This window comes from Drosophila suzukii, chromosome 2R, assembly GCF_043229965.1.
Source record: "Drosophila suzukii chromosome 2R, CBGP_Dsuzu_IsoJpt1.0, whole genome shotgun sequence".
NCBI classification, from domain to species: Eukaryota; Metazoa; Arthropoda; class Insecta; order Diptera; family Drosophilidae; genus Drosophila; species Drosophila suzukii.
Genome location: NC_092081.1, coordinates 17,657,122 through 17,680,763, shown reverse-complemented (window position 1 = coordinate 17,680,763; position 23,642 = coordinate 17,657,122). Strand labels below are relative to the sequence as shown.

At 36.6% G+C, this 23,642-nt stretch overlaps 2 protein-coding genes across 3 annotated transcripts in view; one reads left to right on the top strand and one right to left on the bottom strand.

Moving 5' to 3' along the window:
- Window positions 1–15,150, bottom strand: part of Dgk (diacyl glycerol kinase 1) — a 54,552-nt gene extending 39,402 nt beyond the window's left edge. For both annotated transcript variants that reach the window (XM_036813182.3, XM_036813183.3), the window contains exons 1-2: window positions 14,645–15,150; window positions 10,311–10,417 (exon numbers count right to left, since the gene is read on the bottom strand). The gene's annotated coding sequence lies outside the window, so the exon portion shown is untranslated. The remainder of the gene's footprint in view (window positions 1–10,310; window positions 10,418–14,644) is intronic.
- A 5,490-nt stretch (window positions 15,151–20,640) lies between these two features.
- LOC108009929 (uncharacterized) overlaps window positions 20,641–23,642 on the top strand; it is a 31,649-nt gene continuing 28,647 nt past the window's right edge. The window contains exon 1 of the mRNA XM_017074670.4: window positions 20,641–21,455. The gene's annotated coding sequence lies outside the window, so the exon portion shown is untranslated. The remainder of the gene's footprint in view (window positions 21,456–23,642) is intronic.

The window sequence follows — 23,642 nt, the reverse complement described above, 5'->3', positions numbered from 1 at the left end:
CAAAAGTTAACTCAAGCTTAGTAACATTACCTACCATTGATGAAACGCATGTTGAGGAAAATGTGTGACATAATCCATTTGAGAGCATTGTGTCGTTTTAAGGCATACAAGTGTGTATTAAATAAGTAATTGTAAATCAATTGATGTCAGGCATAAATAAATTATTTAGCTGCATCGGTGGAAAATGCAAGGCCCAAACTTAATTTAACTTTAAAATGCGAGCATATACACATATGAATATATTCAAAGGGATACATGTCCCTCTGCAAAAAGGGCTCCAGAAAAAAGGTGCATGACGAATTGCGCTTTAATTAACGTCCCTGATTTGATCGGTAAAAATAAATCCATGAATACGTCACAAGCCATGCATGAATATAAATTCGAATATATTTTCAATCGATTGCTCTTCCCCTTGGCATTCAAAAGCAGCGTTGGGTGCGGAAAATGTTTGCCTCCGCTGAATGTGAATGGCGACGAGTGTTTGCTTTTATGAAATTGACATTATTGTTTATCAGTCGCGTGGGCCGTGCACTCGCAGTAGCTCTACCCATTGTTTTCCCCTGACAATAATGCAAACAGCCAGCGAAAAGCGAAAAAACACGCTGCAAGATTGTCAATGAGCCGTGCACACAACTCACTCGCTTCTATTTTATTTTAGTTGAGTGCACAGAGCAGCCGGCGGCAATCTGGATCCTGGATCCTGAATTCTGAATCCTGAATCGTGAGTCCTGTCAGCAGCAGTCCCAGCATTTTCGGTGGCAAGCAGGGGTTAAAAAGGTCGAGTGCCATGCAAAAGATATGTACTTAAATGAGAATACTCATTTGCCTTTCACAACACGCTTTTTATGGGTACATGCTCAGACTCTTGAATATTTATTGCGTTTTTTGAGTGCGCTAAATCGTTATTATGCTCTTCGACTGAGTAATATAAGAAATGCATATTCAGTTGAAACTAGTTTAATGGGGCTTAATCAAAATACTGCAGAAGGGCATTTTCAAACTTTAATGTTACTTATTTTTTATCCGAAAATAAACTAGTGTAAAATTAAATATAATTAAAATAAAGATTGATTTCTGAATTTTACACTAACTTTTGACATTGAGATTAGTGCCCAGTATTTATCTGATTGAAAACTAGTAATAAAATGTAATGTTTTAATAAAAATATCAACGAAAAGTTAGTTATTTGGATTTCCTAATGTCATTCATAAAAATAACATCACATTAGGTTATCGAATTTTTAATGAATTTATTTTAAATGGCCGTTTTTGATATATGTATTGCCTCTAACATCATTAAGTGCTGAGATCTTATTAATCTTCAACCATTAATTGCGACATATTTGACCACTACCTTCAGTCTAAAGTTGAGACTTAGAGTTTGAGCTTTCAATCTTCAAGAAAAATCTTTAAAAATTCATGCGTAAACTGAAATATTAAATTTGAGTTCGAATCATCGAGTTTTTGCCAGCTAGAAAATCCCCTCGTAATCCCCGAGTTCGCTGGTCGTTCTAAACAAAAGTGTTAGCATACTTTTTGGGGAATGTGTGAACTGAGCTGCAGGGCTTAAAACCATGTTGCATGTGCCACACAATGCCGCATGTGTATGTGTGTGTGTGGGGGTTAGTGGTGTGCACACCCGCTAAACGCTTAAAACCCACCGTAAACCGTCAGTTTAGCACGCTCGCAGCAATGGTCAGTGGTACACACACAAAAAATTAAACATTTCCCATAAGTAATAAATAAAAATAATATTTTTCTTTGTTTATACATGTTTGTTCAACATTTGTTTATAACAGTTTTTATCAATTTTTGTAAGGAACTCCTCTTTTTTGGCGTGTACTTGCTGACCCCAGAAGCAAATGTCACCACACAGCAGGCCCCGCGGAATCGAACTGCACTGGGTCGATGTAAATGGGACCGGACATGTGCTGCACTAAATAAACTACGGGGATAAAAACGCAAAAATACCGCAGCAGGAGGGGCGGAAGCCCTGGAGCAATTAAAACTATGGATAGATGGAGGGCGTGGCTGTGGAAAAAATGCAATTGTGTTTCCACTGACTTTGACAGAACTGGCCGCGAATGTCTGCTGGGCAGACACGGTCATGGATACATTCGAGGGGAAATACATGTATGTAGATACATCGTCATAGGGTCATAGGTTAGTGTTGATATCTTAACCTTTCCCCAGAAATATAGGAGCTTTTCAAACCTACTCTCTGGTTTTCACAGTTATTTAATCAAAAACTTGAATAAATGTGGTCCTGTTTTTAAGGGGCTTTATTTAAAATCCTTGAGGAACACTTACTTACATCAAATTTTGTACAAAATATGTGTTAGTTGACATTGACATTAGCATACTGATAAAAAATTGAGATGATATGGTACTCTTTTTAGGGAAATTTCTTAACATTTTTATTTTTACCCCGGGATCACTTTGAAGACATCAAATTAAAAATGTTACTTCGAAAGTATTTTTTTTTCGCTTTCATTCATGATTGATTGAGTCACAACCTAGCTTTTTTCACTCTTAATTGGTTTTAGAGTATTTTCGAAGAGAGATATAATCGAAAAATACCATTCGAATGTCTATTTTACTTTAGACAATAAAAATACCAGAAAATATCGAATTGATCCTGACACTAGGTATATAAAAGTACTAAGTTCTGAGTACCAAAGGAATATATTTTTTTTAGACCATTAAGGAAGAACTGTTTCTAAGAATTACAGAAACAGGTTCGTGACTACAAAGATTTTCAGAAAGACTGTCTTCTTAAGTTTGTATTTAATGTTAATTTATTTGATTTAAACGCCGTTTGAATAGTAATGTTAGGACTCCAAGTACCAAACTGTCTTTTAATCCCCTGGACCAGACAACCCTGCTCACGGACCACAGGAAGTGCGCTTTAAGTATGGCGTCTGGTCGCGTCTTTTTTGCTTTTCTGCACACTTCCGCTTGTCAACCAAAGGGAACCGGAAGTGGGGAAAGGGACTTCACAAAGACTGCCAAGGAGAAAGCGAAAAGCTCACTGTCATTGTTATTTCGCATCGGTACTGAACGGCTGTATTTGCGGCCAGGGCTCTATAGTTCCAAAGTCCATAGTTCCAGAGCTATAGCTATAGAGCTACATCCATAGCTCCTTTATCAAATGCTGGTCATGCACAATCAGCTGCGCGACTGGAGGCGGTGCCAACAAAGGAAGATGACAACTGTTTCTGGAGGGTATTGGGATCGGGGATGGGAATGGGAATGGGGATTCAGATCGGGGATGGGTAACCAATACACAGCCGCACAGCGCTCTTCGCTTTTGTGACAGCAATTGAATCAAATTTATTGTCTGCATCCGATGCCATGCAGTTTCCACTCAACGTCGCGAACCCATTGTCAGCGTGGCATGTAATGTCACGTCCTGTTTTTACGAGGATCAAGTGCACAAAGTATGACGCCAAAGCGGTTGGAAATGAAAAAATTAAATATAAATGAGATTCGCGCGTGGATTTGGCTCTAAGCTTTCGACCAACAAACACTCGAGCGAAATAAAATGTCAATAGCCCCCCAGGCCAAGTAGCATTAAAGGCAGCCATCGGAAATAGAAATATTGGTTGGCAGAGGAAAATAAATAAAAAAGCTGGCAACATAAATTGGCAATCGATGAACATACACTCTTTGATTGAATTAGAAAAAAGGATTTAATCGCATTGGGGTTGGTTTTAAAAGGATATAAATTGAAAGCCAATATCTAATGGAATTATTTAAAATAAAAACCAAAAATCTTTATCATTTTATTCCTCAAAAAATAGTTTTTAAGGGGATATTAAATGGGGCATAAAGAAAATGTGACCAAAACAGTAACTAGGCATTTTTATTAAATATAAAAAAAGTTGCCTTTGATAAGAAGTTTAAATAAAATGTTAAAAAATCTTTAGCTGTCCAAGAAGACTTAAAATATTTGCTTAGAACTCAGTTGTTTTAAAATAACTCAAGTGCCAACCCTTGGCATTTTTATTATATATAAAAAAAGTTTTCTTTTATAAGAAGTTTAAGTAAAAGATAGAAAAATCTTAAGCTATTAAGGAGATTGTAAATATTTTCTTAAAAGCTAAGATTGTTTGAAAAACCCCAAGTGCTAACCTCTAGCTAATACAACCCCAATTGACGTCGATTTGAAAGGTATTGCTTTGCACCATTGGCCTTTGTTTGCTTTCAGCTTTCAGTTTTCCAGCACCGTGGTCATGAAAAATGGTTTTCCGTTTTTCCCCCAGCCAGTTTTCCCATCTCACTTTAAACTGGGCCAACCGACCGATGCAGACATTTCGTTCTTTGTATTTCTGCGCGATTTAATTGCTGTTAATTGGCCGGCTAAACAGTTGATGTTACTTTGTTTTATTGCCATCGTGATGGTTGGAAAATGGGCAGCAGCGGGGTGTTCGGGCGAGGGGAGAACTTTTAATTTTATTTACGCCAAAAGACCGACAAGTACGTGCCGTGAATGCGTAATTAATGCTCGAAAATGTTTTATGCCAAAAATAACTCCGGCAACAAAGTCGCCTGCAAAGAGCAGCAGCCACGGGCAAAAAGGAAGCCCTGGCGAAAATTGCCAGCAACACCAGGCCATAACCATAAACGTAGGCACCATAACCGAACAGAACCCCATCCTCATGCCCCCAATTTAACCCATTCACCATCTTATTCCCATGCTGTTTCGCCATGTCATCCCGAATAGCGAAAAAAAGTAATGAAGCACTAAAAGTTTACAGGTGGGAAAAGTTTAAAGTTTGTGAACTCGCATAGATATTATTAGTTCTATTAAATCAAGTTATTACGTTTACATACTCAAACTCTCATTTGATGTTCAGTTTTAATTTATACAATAATGAAACGCATAAGAAAGTTATAAACAATAGAGGAACCTTTTTTTAAGAAGTACCCCTACATTAAATTCAAAAATAAATATTTATCCTATGCTTTTAGGTAATATGTTGATAATGTTATGAAGGGCATTCTACGTAGTGACGAATTGCGATTTGTAATACTACCTTTTTCGGTGATACGTTTATCATGCTATGCATGGCATTTTACGTAGTGACGAATCGCAGATTGTAACACTACTATTCAGAAGTTTATTGGTTCACAATATCAATTGGACTAAACGTCGAAACTCGGAAAATCCATAAGAAAGTGATGGCATTCTGAAGATTTTTGGGTCATATTTAACTTGAAACCTTCATACAATTTTCTATTTTAAAAACGCTTTCGTCACACCTTTTTTAACTTCATTAGAGGGCCTTTTAGTTTTGTTTAAATTGTAAGCTTATTTAGAATAAACACATAATTAATTGGATTCAAAGTTTAAATGCCAACTTTTCCCTCAGTGTTTAGATGTGCTAAAATACATTTCCGTCCGTGTTTCTGGAGAGATTTCCCTCCGGCGAGTGCGCCCCCTGAATTTTCACTTTGATCGACGGTCGGACAGCCTTCAATGGAAATTGATGACGCCACACCTCGCCTGCCCCCATTTTCCCGGGAGGCACTGTGGGCTTGGGATTGGGACTGGGAGGTGTGTTCATGTCCATGTGCTGCTGAATATAATTTCTTAAACAATAAAAACTGTTTTGTCTTCGATAAACAGAAGCGTGCTGGAGGAGAATGGCCGTGCATGCCGGCGATCTATAAAAATAGACAGGCAAACAAACAAATCGATGCCTGAATGGAGGGACGCCGCGTCTTTCGGCACATAAGTATAAAAATACGGAATGATCTTATAGCTGACCTTACACATTTGCAGCACCTGGTCGACTAGCCTCCGCAACCTGGCAACCCGGAGACAGCAGAGATGACACTTTATAGATCAAAACTTTACAAAAATCAATAATATTTTTATAAAACTAACTTCTATAAGTTTGTGTTAAAATATTTCATTAATTTTCTTTATATATCTATTTATTTTTTTTAAGTCAATAACATTTTTATGAAATAAACTTCCCTAAGTTTATCTTAATATGTTTTCTTTTTATGTACATATTTATTTTGGACCGTAAAAAAATAAACAAATTAACAAACAAAAAAATAAAGGGCAATACTATAATAGTTTTACATAGCAAAAATGTTGGAATCAGGTAAAAATGTGATTTTATTAAAATATAAAAACATTGTTTTCAATCAACATGCTGTTATGCGCTTTTATTATTAATGTTTTAATTAGTTAAAGCAATTATATACTAATATTACAATTGAAAAAAATAAGTTCGTTAGGCAATATATGATTATATCAATTCTATTTTTATAATAATAATTAAGCTGCATTTATTTAGAAATGACTTAACAAAAAGTTTGTTATTTTAGATCTCTGAAGTATATATAGCAGATAATAAAGTGGTTAATTTGACCATCTCTATTGCGAAACACGGAAATCCTAGCGGAAAGCCAAGCGAAAAGCTGGCAAAGGAAGGGAAAGCGATTTGATTGAATTGCCACAATTAGAAAGATTTCCAGATTTGCTCGCCTTGTTTGAGTTTGTTTTGGTTGCGGTTTTAGCGGCTTTCGGAACTCGTGGATGTTTACACGGATGCCACGGCTCCGTTCCCCTGCGGTTAAATATTTGATGAACTAAAGTGGAAAATTTTTACCGACCAACGGGGGCAAAGTGCATGACAGAGCGAGAAATCAAGTGCCGGAATGCCGAACTTCTTAAAGCGGAATTTTCCAGGATTTCTTTCCTTCTTTCATGTATTTTTTTTTTGCCGTTTCCTAGACATATTTAAGCCGGGCCACGCCCCTCCGGTCAGCGTGACAGATGAGAAATACCAGTATTTCCTGGGCCAGTGGCCAGTGGCCAAATCGATTCGGACTCGGATTCGGATTCGTTTTGGCCTGCAGCAATGCCCGCACTTACAACACACAACCTAAAATAGCAAACGCTTTTTGGCTGCCCCAGATTACAAACGCACATGGATAGGGAATATAAATCTGTGTGGTATCTCGTAACCGAGTGAATACATAGAGAAAAATTCTAAAAAGTTGAATAAATTGCAAAAAAAATATATATAAAAGAAAGAGTGTCTAAGGGAAAACACTATGTGTCCAAATTAATCTTTAAAAATTACTAGAAATCGTCAATATATATTTAAACATAATTAAAAAATAATATTATATCCCATTAGAACTGATTCCAAAACGGAATGTATTAATCATATAATCTTATGTTTTGAAACATCTACACCAGAGTGTAATGAAGTTAATGGGAATTGAAACACAGTCATCATTAAAATAGACATTATTAACGGATATACTTTTTCACCAACAATTTCCAAGTAACTTATAAATATTATCATAAAAACTTATTTCATCTTAAAATTGTTTGTAATACTCATTATTATAAAATTATCATTAAAAAGTCATATTAACATTTGTAGTACTTACATCAACTATAAATTCCGAACTAAATCTTTTATTTAAACTTACTACAAAATATTAAACAGAAAGGTTATCAAAAGAGAAAATTAAACTATCTTCTTATAAATCTAATAACTCAAATGGAAAGTAAATAAATACTATGTAAAGTTTATAAAACTAGGAATATAACTACGTATTTAAGAGATATTTTGTTATTTTTTATAAAACTGAGTTACTCTCAATTTCGAACCCAAATCTGAAATAAAAAAATGTTTGCTTGGCTGGCTTATTTACCCACTTTACTAATGATAGAATACATATAACTAAGTATTAAATAATATTTTTCCCTTTCCGAGTGTTTATTTTCCCAGTGCAGCGTACAGCGTACAACATATAGCACTCACCACTCGGTCGGCCTCTGACGTCAGAGCCCCTTTAGACCGCAGCGAAAATGGCCATTGAAATGTTGACGTCGACGGCGTTGCGAGTAACGGATTTGTCTCTGCCCTGTTATTGTTATTGTTTAACTCACAGATACTCAATGCTGTCAGTGTGTGCGGTTTATTGACATTCAACGGCCAGTGCGATTGTGTGTATTTGTTTTGGTCAGAGCCAGGGATAGATGAAAAATTGATTGTGCTTCACCTCAACAATTTGGCAAGCTGAAAAAATACCGTACTCGTACTCATTCATGTGTGTCAATTAAGGGTTCTCGGCGATTGCACAATGCACCCACTGTACCTGCCCATACGTCATCATCGCCAGCCAATCCACGGGATTCGGAAAAGTAGCTTGGGTTTATTTCCCCGCGTTGCCACTGGCGACAGTTGGCCAATATTGAGATGGAATGCCCGACACATGTTACAAATTTCGAGCACTCGAAACTCGTATAAATCAAAGACATGACAAAATATTGAAGGCATTTTGTCGCTTAATTGGAGTGCCACGCGTTGCCGAAGACAAAGGCAAGTCGACTGTGAAAAAAAGAATGCAAAGGCGGCGGCAACTTTGACTGGCACATTTGACAGGCTAAATGCGAATGCCACGGGTTGTAATCTATGTGGGTGATTCCGGAGAACCGATAACTGTCGGGGTGTCAGGAAAAACATCCATAGAGAGAAAGGATAGGCAAATAATAAAGCACAATTTAAAAATAAGTTAATATAAGTTGGAGTATTATTTCAACTCAAAATTAACTCTTTAAATAATATGTTTAATAGTTTGTCAATAATTAAACATTATAATAAGATATAGGCACCTATTTCCAATACAAAGTACAGTTTTCATTTTAAAGTTTAGGATATTATTTTCTCATAGAACAAAAGCTGCAATACTGGGATTAGGCATGCAGATTCTAGAGATTCCTGCGCAGCGCAAGTTTGTTTTGTTAGGGTGCCATGCCCACTCTAGCGCCCCACAAACTGAAATGTATTGTTCTCATTAATAATCATTAAGACCACTCGTCTATAGCGTTCTTCCGTGCTTTTATATTATTTTTTAAGTCACGTATTTTATCTATTTAAAAAATTACACCTGATAAAATAAATGAAATAATGAAATCCCATCCAGCTCTTAGCATTGATAATCGGAATCAAGTAAAAATTATAATTTGTTTTCATTTTACATAATATTCCTATGAAACCCCTTGTTGTGCTGACGCGTTTTGTCGCCAATTTCGTAAGGATATTACGTTTTGTGCCCATTTTGGCACATACAAGCCCGATTGCAGGACGATTTTTTACAGCACGTTAACCCTGAATGGCACATCCCGAATCGGACTTTGGATTAGGAGCGTTCCTGTGGGCCGCCTTAACAGGACTCTATTCGCAAAGGACGAAGCCCCCTCACACTCACACACTCTCGTCGGGGCTGTCAGACGCCATTATCACATATTGCCGTCACTTTGTGTTTCCCCAAATGCCGCTGTATTTGTGGCCGTAATGCGCAGATACTCGTATGCCAAAGGTCCTGCTTGGAGTCCTTATTCGCATAGTCGCATATCCGGATCTGGGACATATGCAAATGGTGGATGGCAAATGGCGAATGGTAAATGGTGACTGGCAAATGCCAAGTCGGTCAAATCGTTTTCGCACATGAGCCTTATTTGCATCTCATTAACATCCGGAGCCATCGGGACTTCAACAATGGCCGCCGTGTCACTTCCGCTGCCATTCTGTATTTCTATTTCCGTTTCCGCTTTGTAATATGCCAAGGGTCGGATAATTGTTGCACTAAAAATAGCATAGTATATAGTACATATTCGTTTGGGCCACGCCTAATGAGCATGTCCTTCGATGATTGACATGTGATGGGGCAGTTAATGTCACATATTTTGATAAATTGTTTTACGACCATAATTTGCGCAACTTTTATGGCCTTTTTTTGTAATGGCTCTCCTATTAGGAGAGCTCCACGCATTCATCATTATGCTGATAGTTGTGATAGATAGAAGTGGCAACAAAATGAAATTAAATTATTTACACGGCTCTCGGCGGGCGCCTTTTGCATTTTATGACAGCGCAAACAGGCCGCACTCTTATTTATTCAACATTCTGCTGAACACGCGCTCAAATAATTTATGTTTGGCATAACCTTTGGGACCCCCGGCAAACAGGGGCGAACAAGGGTTAACAGCCAGGTTCCAGACAGATACGGATACATGTTTAGATACAGATACGCTGCGAAAACAACTGGCTTAAAAACGTACTGATCTAAGAACTCTTTTTATCTACGAACAACATTAAAATATTTGTTATGCTGTTAGGAAATCCATTTAAATTTGTATGATTTTTTTCCCTGTGTACATCTACAAGATACAAGATACGAGAGTAATAGTCCCCGAGGATTGGGGATTGTTTACATTTTGATGAGCCCGTTAAAAGCGAATTATTTGACTATTTATACGTGTTTACATACCTTTCTGCTGCTTCTTCCGTGGCGCTTCAATAGAAAGGGACGGCGACAGGGGAGCGAGCCGGAAAGAGACGGGAGATGGGTTAGCTCCTCCTCGTGTTTAGTGCATGCTGCAAGGAAATTAGCAAACACAAAAAGTCAGCGGAAGTTGTGAGGAAATCTTCGGGGCAAACATCAGATAAAGTAAAAGCAAACACTCCATGTTTGTGCCGTAAATCTATTGTTCTTAGTCTTCAATCTCTTTGTTATTTAATATTTAACTACACCACAAAGTGTTAATTGTGTTGGACCAAGCGAATTATATAATTAATTCAACGAGTTTACTTTTAATCAAGGCACCCAACTTGGCCAACAAATAGTACTGAAACTTGGCTTGTTTACACAGTGCTTTCTTGGCCAAGTCCTAAAACCAGTGATTGTGTCTTTCAAGTTTCTTCCGGAGTTTCTATTTGGTCCGTAATAAATTTATCTTAATATCCAGACGATGTGGAAGTTTCGGTCGTCTAAGCGCATTTTTCATTCTAATGGAGTCGTCTGCACAATGCAAGGAAAACTTTTCTACTTTGCACCACCGCAAACAATGCCAAATTATATATGTACATGGGAAACATATGGGCGGGTGTATGCAGGTACAGTGGGAGTTACAAAAATAGTAACTATTTTGGCTAATTTATATATTAATTTGGGGTTATGGATTACCAAGTAAATCGTGACAAATATTTTATTGGACTTAAATACTCCCGTATTTTTTCGTTTACCTTTAAAATGATCCCACATTTGTATTTTGTTTAATTTATAAGATTAAATATATTGCGGACAGAAATTTATTAAATTTAATAACCAAAGAAACTAACATTACCATTTTCATCAAATGAATTATCGAAAAAATATTCTTTTATACTATATGCATTTATAGTACTAAAGTGTTTGTTCTGCGTAGAAAGAATTTTTAAAACCTATAAAAGAATGTAACATTAGTAACTTTACCTTTTTAAATTTAATAATATAATAAATATCTTTAGTTCCTAGAACTATTTTTTTAGCCACGACTGTTGCCATGTATATATCCCATGGCATGGAACACATGTTAAACATTCAGAATAGTGCAAAACTTTGACATCAAAGTTTGTTGCTGAAATAATTTGTGTGTTGTTCAATGTGTGAAATTGAAATTATTTCGGCTCGAGACCCCCGAAGAGCTTGGTAAAATGGGGAATAGTGCTTTAATCAACTTTGAAGGAAGTTCATTAGCACTGGGCACACGGCCCACGCGACGTATGCGTAATGGGTATGATGGGATCGATTTAATAGTAGAGTCAAAACATCGATTAGACGCACTTGGCGGGGCGATAAGTCGTTGCCATTAAATGCTCGTTAGTAGTCATTGCCATATCTGTATCTGTAGTATTTGGCAAATTATCAGCCAGCGTTGAACCTCTAATCAGCGCTGGCCAAACAAAAAACTGACATGAATGAAATTTACAGGGAAGCGAATGGCTCTTTTTGCTTGGTGCTATTACACTGGCCAACACGGTAATTGTAAAATGTAAGTACCAACTTTTTTTTGATTTTGAAAATGTACTAATACTTCAAGGTTATAAGCATAAACAGATATCTTTAAAGATATACAAATTATACTAATCATATAACAACAGATATCTAATATTTTTATTGGATGAAAATATTTTGTTTTAAATGCCTTAGGAAAATATTACTTGCCTGAACTGCTTATTAAAAAGCCAAGGGTTTATTTTAATATTGTGTCCTACATATATATGGAATGACCTTGATTTTTTATAGAAAACCCAACAAAGTATATAACAATATATATTTTATTTTCAATGGAAATTCAAGGCCATCTTTTGTATTGCTTGGAAAGTTCTTTGTTTGTCTGAACTTGGTTTAACAACAAAATTTTAAAAAGTAATTTCTCATCGTCTACGTTTGCCCATTGTTATGCTAAACTTTGTTGCCTAGTGTATCTGCTGGGCCGCGTATCTTCTTTGCGTATCGCGTATCTCACCGCGGGCGAGGAAAACTGAGGGGAAAAGCGAGGGAAAAGCGGGATGGGGACTTCAATGCGAACGCCACGCCCCTGGGCAAAATGCTTGCCTCACTGATTTGCGTGCAGCACACTCCCAACAAAAAATAAATAATAAAAAAACACAGAAAACTGGAAAAAAAAGTAAAGACTGGGTGTGGGTACTCGGATTTTTGGGATACTTGGGGCCTGTGTCACATTTCTGTGCCGGGCTTCGTGCTATTTTTGCCATTTTGTTTGCTTTTCTGGCTGCGCGACGCTGCGGCTTATCACATAATTTGAATAAAGTAGCTGCAATCTTGTGTCAGTTTATCGCAAATTAGAAAGACAACGGACAGGGGTGCAGATAAAACCATCAGCTAAATAGCAGTGGCAAACGCGACAAATTGTCTATGGCAAGAACACACTGGAGATCTAGTTAAATGTGTAGTGAAGTAATGTAAATGAAAAAGAACAAACTTTGATAAAAAAAAAAATCAAGCATACGCCCTGTGTTGCACTTTTTGCACCCCCCTTCAATTTGTTTACTTTGTGCTGCAAAATCAAATTATGCACATGGGCGCCAGGTGAGATGAGAGGTAAAAAGGGAAAAGGGGGGCGAAAAATGAATGGGCAAAAGTAATTGAATCAGAAGCAAATTGCAGGACATGTCGCCCACCAGCCTGCTGGCAACTGTCTGCTCCTTTTTCCCATGTCACGGATGTTACCCGATTTTCCCCGTCTACAGCTGCCTTTTCCCGGACGTTGAGCAAATTGCTTGACACTTTTAATTATGGAAATTGACTAACGCTCTGATGGGTAGCGATGAAAAAAGGTAAAAAATCATATAAATATGCAGGTATGATGGAAATGCGAAGCATAAGTTAAGCAGTCCGTTAATTTTCCACACCCCCAAAAATCTTTATTTAAATGTAAGCCCATTAAAACAGCTATTATGGCCCATAAACTAAAACAAATCGAAACTGTTTTAGGCGAAATAAAACGTATTTTGGACGCGGCATGAACCAATCATTAATCCAAACTGGAATGGGCATCTGCCTGGACAAAATGCCCAAAATACGCAATCTAAATTTCCGCGAAATAGCGCCAAACGCGTTTAATTGGAAAGCAGTTTTTCCTTCTAGCAGTGAAAACCTAATGAAAAGGGAAATCAAATCGAATAGTCAGCGCCATGCAAATTATGGCCTCTGAGTGATAATTTTTGGCTACAGAGAGAGAAAATCAAACAATGTTTATAATAAAAAGTCGAAATTCCAGTGATACTTGAATGATAAAAAATGTTTTTCTTAAAATCATTATTTATTTTCTTAATAATAAAAATTGTTAAACCAGTCAAAGAAAGTGGAAAATCCTTTTTAATCCAATCTATATTTATAACATATTATAGGAGTTGTCACACAAATCACTATGATTATGTAAATCACTTTAAAAAATCATTTTAGGTGTCTAAAAGTATGCAACAATATATTTTAAAACCAGAAGTACAATGAATTCAATCAGAATGTCGGTTATTCTTTATTTACTGCATACTTTTAGACACCAAGTATAAAATTTAAAGGTGATCTTAAAACCCTAGTGAGTTGTATGACAACCCTATACAGTTTTTTGTTTTAAATGGATAACAAACGCATTTTAAAACATTATATAAAAGCACCGATGGATATTTTAAGTGTGGATTGACCTTTTTATCTAAATTCATATAAATACCATTTGTTTTTTGCCTAAAATTGAGTTGAAAGCATCTTGAAAGCAACTTTCCAAGAATTTAATACAATTTGTAAACTTCAAAAGTTGTATTGACATTTGAATTTGAAATTCCCGAAACTTTTCGACAACTTTGTGTGTTTTTCTTTTCTCTCTGCACGCAATTTTGGTCTGCCAAGGAATCCCTCTGGCTTCTGCGAGTTCCGCGGAAATTTGTGGGAAAACATTTGCCTGTCAACGGGGTCATAATCGAACATGGTTATATATGTACTCGAAAATGGGGGGACGAGTAGGGGCACATTTGGTAATTGCACTTTGGGATGCTTAACATGGATGCACTGGCACCCGGGAAATATTAAGTGTGCCGCTGGCCATTATTTATTTACATTTTCGGCTACCGTTTCTTTATGTCATCATTCCTACTGGCCAGCCATTTTTCCCGCTGATTGCTGCTCTTTTCACTGATGGAATGAATTTTCCCCATTTCGGCCAACCCGAAAGGTGTCTGTGAATTTACATATTCGGGACTCCTGCGCTCGCAGCCTTTTTGGTTAATTTGAGGGCACGTAGACACACAAACACCTTGGCTCACCTTTTCCCGCTGCTGCTGCTGCTGCTGCTTTTCCAGGTTTTCCTGAATTTTCCTTTTGGCCTGGCTTTAATGAATACTACAGCAGGACTCCCTTTTGGCTCAGATGAAAAGCGGCTCCTTTTTCTGCTGTTGTGGCACTTTTCACTAGCATATTTTGCTGCGCAGTTGGACGCGTGTAATTGTAATTTATTCACGCTTATTTACGGGCACTTGGCAAATGTTTAACATTTACTGTTTACATTCACTTTGATGTCATTTGGCCAGCTATCTTTGTATCTTTGTATCTTTATATCTGTGCGTCAATGCAAAGATGAAACATTTTCTTGCTTCCTTTGCAGATTTTTTTTCTTTATGGTTTGTTATGTTTTAATTTTTTTTTATTTTTATGTTTACTACAAAAATATATATGGTTTGTTTTTGGGGGGCTTTTCTTATGAACTGAAATTTTTGGAGGAGCTTTTCCTCGCTTGATGCGATCGCCGGCACGTCCACTAACGAATTGAGGGCTGCGGCCTCTGGCGTTTTCTTTTATAGCTGCGGATGGCGCTCTCTCTGCTCCTCTCTTTTGCAACTTTCTCCAGCTTTCTCCCTGTTATCAGTGGCTCTCTCTCTTTGCCCGGACTCTTCGGCCAGCTGAGTGGCTCTCTTAACTGATTTTAGTATTGCATTTTCTTATCAGCAGCTCTCGAGTCTTGTGACGTCACATCACAGCAGTAAATTTAACCAATTGCACGTGTTAAATTTATATAGTAAATATATATTTATAGATATACCAAATGGACTTGTGTTTTTGCAACTTGTGGCCATAAATTACCCAATAACCTTTTGTTCTTGGCCAGATTTTAGCTGGCCATTTGCAGCTCTTCTTGTTTATTTACACTTTTCTCTCCTTCAATGCTTTTTGCCTCTCAGTTCAGTTGTTCTTTTGTTATTGTTGCGTTCCCTTTGCATCTGGGCTCTCTGTTGATTTATCTCAAAAAATATGCTATCTTAGAATGGCGCATAACTTAAGAACCCCGTCGCGCTTGCCCTTTCCCCCCCGGGGGAATTTAATATAAATAAATGCTTACAAGCAAAGTTTTGTCTGGGGATACGTTTATGTACCTTTTCTGGTTTACTCGATAAGCAGCGCCCTAGACTTTGGGCAAAAGTTTTTGGCATTTTCAAATTACAAAACTTTATTCTCGACTATGTTTAATTATTTTGCAGTTATGCCGGGCTTTTTTTGTTTCTGGGTGTTCTCTGTGTTGAAATTTAATTACTGCGAATAAGCAACGGGATTTTTCATTGTTTTTGAAATTAACAACATTGAAAATGTAAGCTTACACTGATAAAGAAAATGTGGAACAGTAAAAATATATATAGGCTATAAAATATTAGATATGCTGTTAATCATATTTTGTTTAAAGATATTTTTAGTATTAAGATCCCTAATTACTTATAATTTTTATGTGTAATAATTCCCAATTTAAAATTAATAAAAATGGCTATGAATGAAAATATTAATGATAATTCAATTGAACTGAAATCTTTGGACTACTTTCTTCTATCAGTGTAAGCAATGATCATTAAATGAAATATGAAATGAAAAATAGTTTAGAATTTAAAGCCTTTTTAAATTATATTAATATTTTATACTATATATTTTATCTTACTTTATTTTTTTGATTGATTGATTTTCTTACAACCCTAGGAAAACTAGGACTATCATATGAACATATGGTATTAGCTTCCAGGGCCTTAAAATATAAAAAATAAAATATATATATATATATTTTCAAAATATATATTTAAGGATACCAGAGAACTATAATTAAAACACTCAAGGATCTATAACTCTCTAAGAACTCTTGAAATATAGCACAAAATATATAACATTACAAGCCAGTGCCTAAATATGGTACTGAAAAATGAAAGAAAATCAATTATTTTATGCTTGGCCTGTCGATTCCATCATAAAAGTCCTTGTGAAGCGTAATGCGCACCATATGAAGCATAGATTAAGCCGGAATTTGCTACGAAAATTGCTTATGTACTGCCCGAATAAGGACTTCCTCTCCGTTCCTTCGCTCCGGATTTACGCATAAAAATTCGCGTCAATCTTTCTGCGCTTTACAGCAGATTGCCACTTCTGGCCCCCCGAAAACTCGAACTGGGTTTATTTTTTCTGCAGGGAGTCCAGAGTCCTGATTCGCACACAGATACTAATACACATACACTGGCAATCAGCGAGATGGGCATGCAAAAGCGTTGCCATTTTATCGTTGCCTACTTTCAGGCGGCCGCCATCAAGCTGTGCCCGAAATTGGTGGACCCCCATCACCCAATTTCTCCCTTTATTTTTAGCAGTAGCATAATTTTTTATTGATTGGATTTCAGTGAAAATCACTTCCGGCGATAAATTTGTTATGCAGGCAACGATTCGCTTCGGTTATGTCCTGGCTTACGCTTCTTCTTTAACTTGGCCAAAAACAGGAAGAACTTTTCATGCTGGCGATGGCAAATGGCAAATGGGATGATATTTCCCAAGCCCGGTTGACATTTTACAGGAATTTTCCTGTGTGTTTTGATTTATTTTACTTCTGCGTCAATGTCAATCGTATCTGCAGACTTCAAGGGGGATATCCTTGCTTGTTTAACTCGGAATTTGTTTGTTTGCCTGGCTTTCGCCCCCTGTTATCCTGGCACTAATGGCCAATGGGGATTGGCAAATGGCAATGGAAATGGCAAATGGCAACGAGTATTGACAAAGAAAATTTGCACACTGTTTGACTTACATTACATGTGGAAGATGGTTTTGGAATGGGTGGGGGGGGGGGCAAGAAGCCTTTCGGGCAAATCAAATACAAACAAGCATTCGCCCCACAAAGTTAGTGCAAAATGTTAACCAAAAAGCTGGTAATTTAATATATTTCAAAACCCCGAGCTCAGCGGGGTCATTGATCCCAATGATGTCCTGGCGACCAGTAACGGGGCTTTCGAGGATAAACGTAAAATCGTGGCAAATGAACCACTAAAGACACGTCCATAACAACAGCTGCTGACCCACACACATAGATACAAAGAAAAACAGTCCGAGGAAAACTCAACTTTCCTTAAGAGAACAGTGACGTCACATGTCCTTTTGCTAAGAGATGCACCTAGAGAAAAAAGAGAGAGCGTTATTAAGGATTTCCCAAAGCGCCTGCGCTTGGCAAGGACTCTTTTTGGACTTCCGGCTTTTGCAGCGACCATATGACATCATTGAAAACAAACCCCGAGCTTTGGTAATGAAATTATGCGTTTTTTTGTCTCTTGCCATTTTTGAGTGTGAGTGTGCATGAGTGTGAGTGTGAGTGTGCCTAGCGTGTTGGTGTGAATAGTTTTTGGCTTCTGCTGTGGCGCCTATGGAAGCGCTGACGTCACTGCTGCCATCGCCATCGCCTTCGCCGCCTGTGCACTCGAATGTAAAATTGGCAAATAAATAGGATTTGATATTTAACGTCCTGCTGCAAGGAAGCCATGCGCAGACGATGGTGACATAAGACCGAGCCCCAAGCAGCCAAACAAAATTCCTACGCCCTCAGCCGCAGTGTTGGCCTTCTTTTTGGCCATCCTAAAGTGGATTTACCTGGATAAAAGATTTTATTTTAATGAATTTCATTGGTTTACACTCACTTCAAGTTTTAGATACTTACCAAAAATACTATATAAATAAAACTAATAAATAAGAATACTAAAATAACATGTTCTTTTTTCGATATCGATGTTTGCTAAGTAGATTTTTTGAATTTCGAATAATCCATTACTGTTTCTATATACTAAAAAAATTAAAAGAAATGATATTCTTCTTGTAAAATAATTTTTACAGAATTTTTTACAAGATGATCTGGATTTCATTGTATTGCCGAATACAAAATAAATACTACTAATAAATAAAAACAACAAAATAACATGTGCTTCTTCGATTTCGATGTTTAAAGAGTAGATTTTTTGAGTTTTGGAAAATCCAATACTGTTTCTATACAGTAAGAAAATGATATGTGTTTTGATCACAACATGTAAAATAATTTTTAAAGAAATTTGTACCAGTTATTCTAGTTATAACAATGGTGCCGAATTTCTTTTCTCACTTTTTATCATCTACAAATTTTTTACCAAAAATAGAACAAAAACTAACATTTCCAATAACCATTTTACATTATTCAATGGTGAAAAATATACGTGTACGTAACTATCAAGTTGATTTTGACACAATATCCTTTTATTTGCTCTTTTTAAATATATAATTTTCTTAAAAACAATATGACATTAATATAATATTTATATTTTATTTTGAATAGTTTGAAGGGTCTATAAGTAGCTAAAAAAGCTAAGACGTCAGCCCTCTTCAGGTGACCAGTGTCCGCCGGCCAAAGGTCACCAGCGGAAGACAATGACATTTTGCTAGCCTAATTGAATCATGAGCACGTGCAACATTTCCCGGCTTATACGACTTTTCAATCATTGTCCTGCCCCAGGACGAAAAGGAAACAAATTTCGCCCAACCACAGTCGAGAGTTTGGCCATTTCGGTTTGTTATTGTTTTATGCGCTATTACTTCCACTTTGATGGAGGTCCTGGCCCAAAGGATGCTGCACTCGCTGCGCTACTAAAGAAACCCCCCCCCCCCCCCCCCACCATAACGAGCCATTCCCCGTGCCCTTAATTCAGTGACGTCAATGGCTAAATGACTGAGTGGCCAAATGGCAGGGTGGCCTTTTTTTATGGACACGCCTGTGAGTGCGGTTAAGCGGCGAGACGTTTCGCCATTAATTCGAAGCATGCTTTCGGGCGCTCTTTAAATTTGAAATGGCCATCTAACAGTCGAATGGCTTAAAGACTGGCAATTTGGCTACGAGCGGAAGTCAAACATGAAAGATCTTAGTATCGAATAAAAATCTCTTAAAGAACTGATATTACTTGGCGCGTTGAATAAGGCTTAAGAAGGGCAAGATTTTTCTTTAAAATTATTACTATTATCAAAATCAACCATTTATCTTAATAGTACAACAAATACATTAAATATATTAAAAGTTAAATACATTTTAAACTATTTAAAATATCTTAAAGATGTTAAAGTTAAACTTAAATATAAAAAAAGGAGGAGTTTAAGTTTTCTGAAACCGATATTATTTTTAGTTTTTTCTTTGTTTTTTTTTAACTAAAATTAAATTTAATCCTGTCCTTAAGTTGTTTTAACATAGTTTCAAATTTATTTAACGTTTACTATTTGTTAAACTATTAAGATAAATGGTTAGGCTTTGCAATGAAACTAAACAAATCGAACTTTTTTACCGAAAAATGTTCATTATAACATAAAATAATATTATAGTTTGCCTTTTTTGATGGCTTTATTAGTTTAAGTTCGATATATGTATTTCAAGGCCGAACTTTTTGGGAATCAAAAAGTATATTTTGTTTTTAATTAAATTCTCTCATTCAACAGGGTTTAAATCAAAAATAATACAGATGTATTTAATAAAGCATTTTAAAGATTGCGATTCTTATTCTCATTATTTGAAAAGAATATTTTTAATTAAGAATTTTTTAATTAGAATTTTTTAATTAGTCAGTATAGAAAGTGACTCTTTGTATTTAAGAGTTTATATTTTAAAGGAAGATTTTAAGATTTTAAATCTCTTATTTCACTATTAAATCAGAGGTCGGCAGCGTACCATTCAGGGGGTATAGGGAATAGTACTGCCAAGCCTCTGCCGGCACACGTACAGCGTAGAACAGCAGTGGTCGTGAAAATTAGTCATACAAATTAAAGACAATATGTCAATGGATTATAACCATATATCTTGATCGGCCCAAAAGTATGTTAGGTATGGTTAAGGCCCGAATACCGTTTATCGTGATCGCTGCCATAACCCCACATAGTCGCAGTCGCACAACAAAAACAAGAAGCAACCAACTGACCGACTGAGGCAAACTCTTCGCCTTGTCTTCGCACCGATCAGTTTAGTTTCTTTCAGCCAGTCGTTCGCGACGGTTGTTGGCTTGGTTGTCGGTTGTCGGTTGTTGGTTGTTGGTTGTTCGCTGGTTGTTGGTTGTCGCTGCACATTGCATGTTGTCGCTGGGTTGTCGCAGGTTGCCGCTGCGCAGACTCCGTGCAAAGGCAGTGGGCCCTCGAATTAACAAGTGCCGCATCAGCCTACAAAAAAAAACACTACAGTTTTGCTATTCTGACACAATTTTCGCGTTGAAACAGGCGAAACAAAAGCGTTTTTGAGAGCGCAAAAAACAGCGCAAAATATGTGTGTGTAAAAAATAAATGTGCATTCGACAACAATAGCGGAGAAAAGTGAGGAAAGAAACCAAAGAGGGTGCCCAGGCAGAAATTGGAAATAAACAAAAAGAAATTGCATAAGTCGGACTTTTGGCGTGCGCTTTGCTCATCTTCTGGCCCGCTGCTGCAATATTTGAGTGGCTTCTTCTGCTTCTTCCCCACGAGATATAAAAAAAATAAAAAATAAAAAAAAAAAAAAATTAAATAAAATTCAGAGACAAACTTACTGGCGGCATTTTACGAAAACATTTTTTATCAACTCTGCTGGGCGGCGCTTGACCATTTGACTTTTTTCGAACAAGTTTGCAGTCAAGTTTTGGCCTCTATGTGTGCGTTTTCGGCAATTAAAATCCATTAATGCAATTGTTGCTAACCAATTTCTATATTCATGTGTGTGCGCGCGCCTTTTAGCCGTTAAACATTTATGCAACTCGGCCAAAAGCAAAAGATACATCTGGCCAAGGGACGTACTTTATCCGCGATTGCAGTCTGTGTGAGGTGAGGCGATTAACATAAACCAATTACAGCTAATTACAATTAAACAAATTAGTCGCCACAAATCGTGCGCGATTCGCCGCTGGTTGTGTCATTAAACCGATATGGAATTTGCATAAATTAGATAAGGATTTACAGCAAATAGAACTGAAAACCCAGCCGCCAAAAACTGATACAGCATTTTTTTTCGTTTCACATTGTCCTGGTTTTTAATGACCCTCGTTAAAATCAGGACTGGAAAAAAGTATTACAATGCAAACTGTGGGTAATTAAGTACTCTACAGTCAGGAAAATAATCATCGAATTAAATTAAGTTCTTTTGTAAAAGTTATATTTTCAACATTCCAAAATCGAAGTGCTTGGTATATAATTTTATTGCACTATATTGCTCGTTAATATTTCGATGATAAACCCTACGTATTATCATTAAAGATCTTTAACATTTTAACATATTTTAAATACTTAAAATTAAAATAATTTTATGTTTTTAACCTTTCTTCAAAATTTTTTTTATTGGACCTGTTAAAAATTATTTTTCTGAAATATTGTGATAGTAGACTATACTTTTTCTTCAAAATATTTTAGAAAATTACAACAACAAAAATTGAATAAATAAATATTTACATAAATGATTTCAAAAAAAGGTAAAAAATAATGTTCAGGTCAAATGTCATATCAATAATTTATTTTATTTAAATCAACCTTTTCCGAATTTTAAACACAAACCCCCCTAAAAGGTCGACATACCCCTCTTTTTGGAAGGAAAATTCCGTTATCTACCCTCGAAATCTCTTTGCACTCCTAATTGCAAAGTATTCGGCTCAACAAACACTTAATTTCAGCAATTTCAATGGCAAATAAATTGAAATTGCGCTGCATTTATTTACAAATTACACTTACATACTTCGATGTTAATTAAATCTCGCAATTCGGGAAACTGCACTTCACCAGTCACTTGAACCAGGGAAATCATCCGCTTGATGATTTAATTTAAGGTGAAGCCTTTAATTGCTTTTTTGGTTCGATTTGGTTTTGGCTTTTTGGTTTTTTGGCTAATCATAAATAGAAATTCCTGTCACAACGAATTCCCTGCTTTTGGTCTGTGGTGTGTCCAAAATATTGACAGGTGGAAGCAATTCATTAGCTCCATTGGCTTATAAATACCGCAGACATTCCCATATTGGCTGCAAATTGATTCATTCTTCTAGTTCGGTACAGAATTCTTTTCCCCGAGACTCCCACTAGGATTTGTGCATTAATTGCCTGACTAAGCGTCATCGAAAGCTCATAACGAGTTTGTTTCACCAAATTTAGAGATGCCAAACCAGTTGATTGGATGAGAAAACACACATAAAACATATATAAAATCATGCATAAAAAACCCCTAACAAACGCCCCGAAACGAAGCTGAAATTAGATAATACTTAACGTGATGAGCGCCTCTCCTCTTTTGTGAATATTCGAATTTTTTTTATATATGGTATATGGGCATGTCTGCAGAGGGCGTTACTGCAAAACAGATGCAATGAAAATACTATACATACATTTCAATTATCACCCCAAATGTTTGCAATGAAAACTGTTAAGTGGTGCTCAAAATGTTCCATCCCGAAACGATAATTAATCATATTACATATATGTTGGCTTGTTTACATATATATATATATTGCGACACAGTTGCGCGCATCTCTCACAATTATGATGTCTATAAATAGAGGAGAAATACCAAATGGCTTACAACAATTGTGGGTGTTGCTATAGGTTCAACTTTGGCGAAATTAATGAGGCAACCGACTTAAATTATTAATGAATGAATGCGGTCATTGACAAACACGCCACACATTTTCAATAAATATAATATTGAAAACCAAGAGCAGAGGCATTAATAAAGTAGGCAAATAAATATTCCAATTTCATTATGCGGTTTGGGCTGTTCGCTGCAAGTCGAGACCCCGGCTTAGCCACAATTACTAATTGCGGTTGGCCAAAATGTGTTCATGAACAGCCAGGGGCTATGGCTTCAGGGCACCAAGGGGTTAAGGCTTGTGTACACACATTTGAGGAAAGATAAATACCAGATTACCTTTATGAGTGTGCGATTTTGTGCGAATCAAAGTGGTAGAGGATACGCGGTGAAAATAAATACATTTTTAACAGGAAATTAAGAATACTTAGCTGATATTATTCATA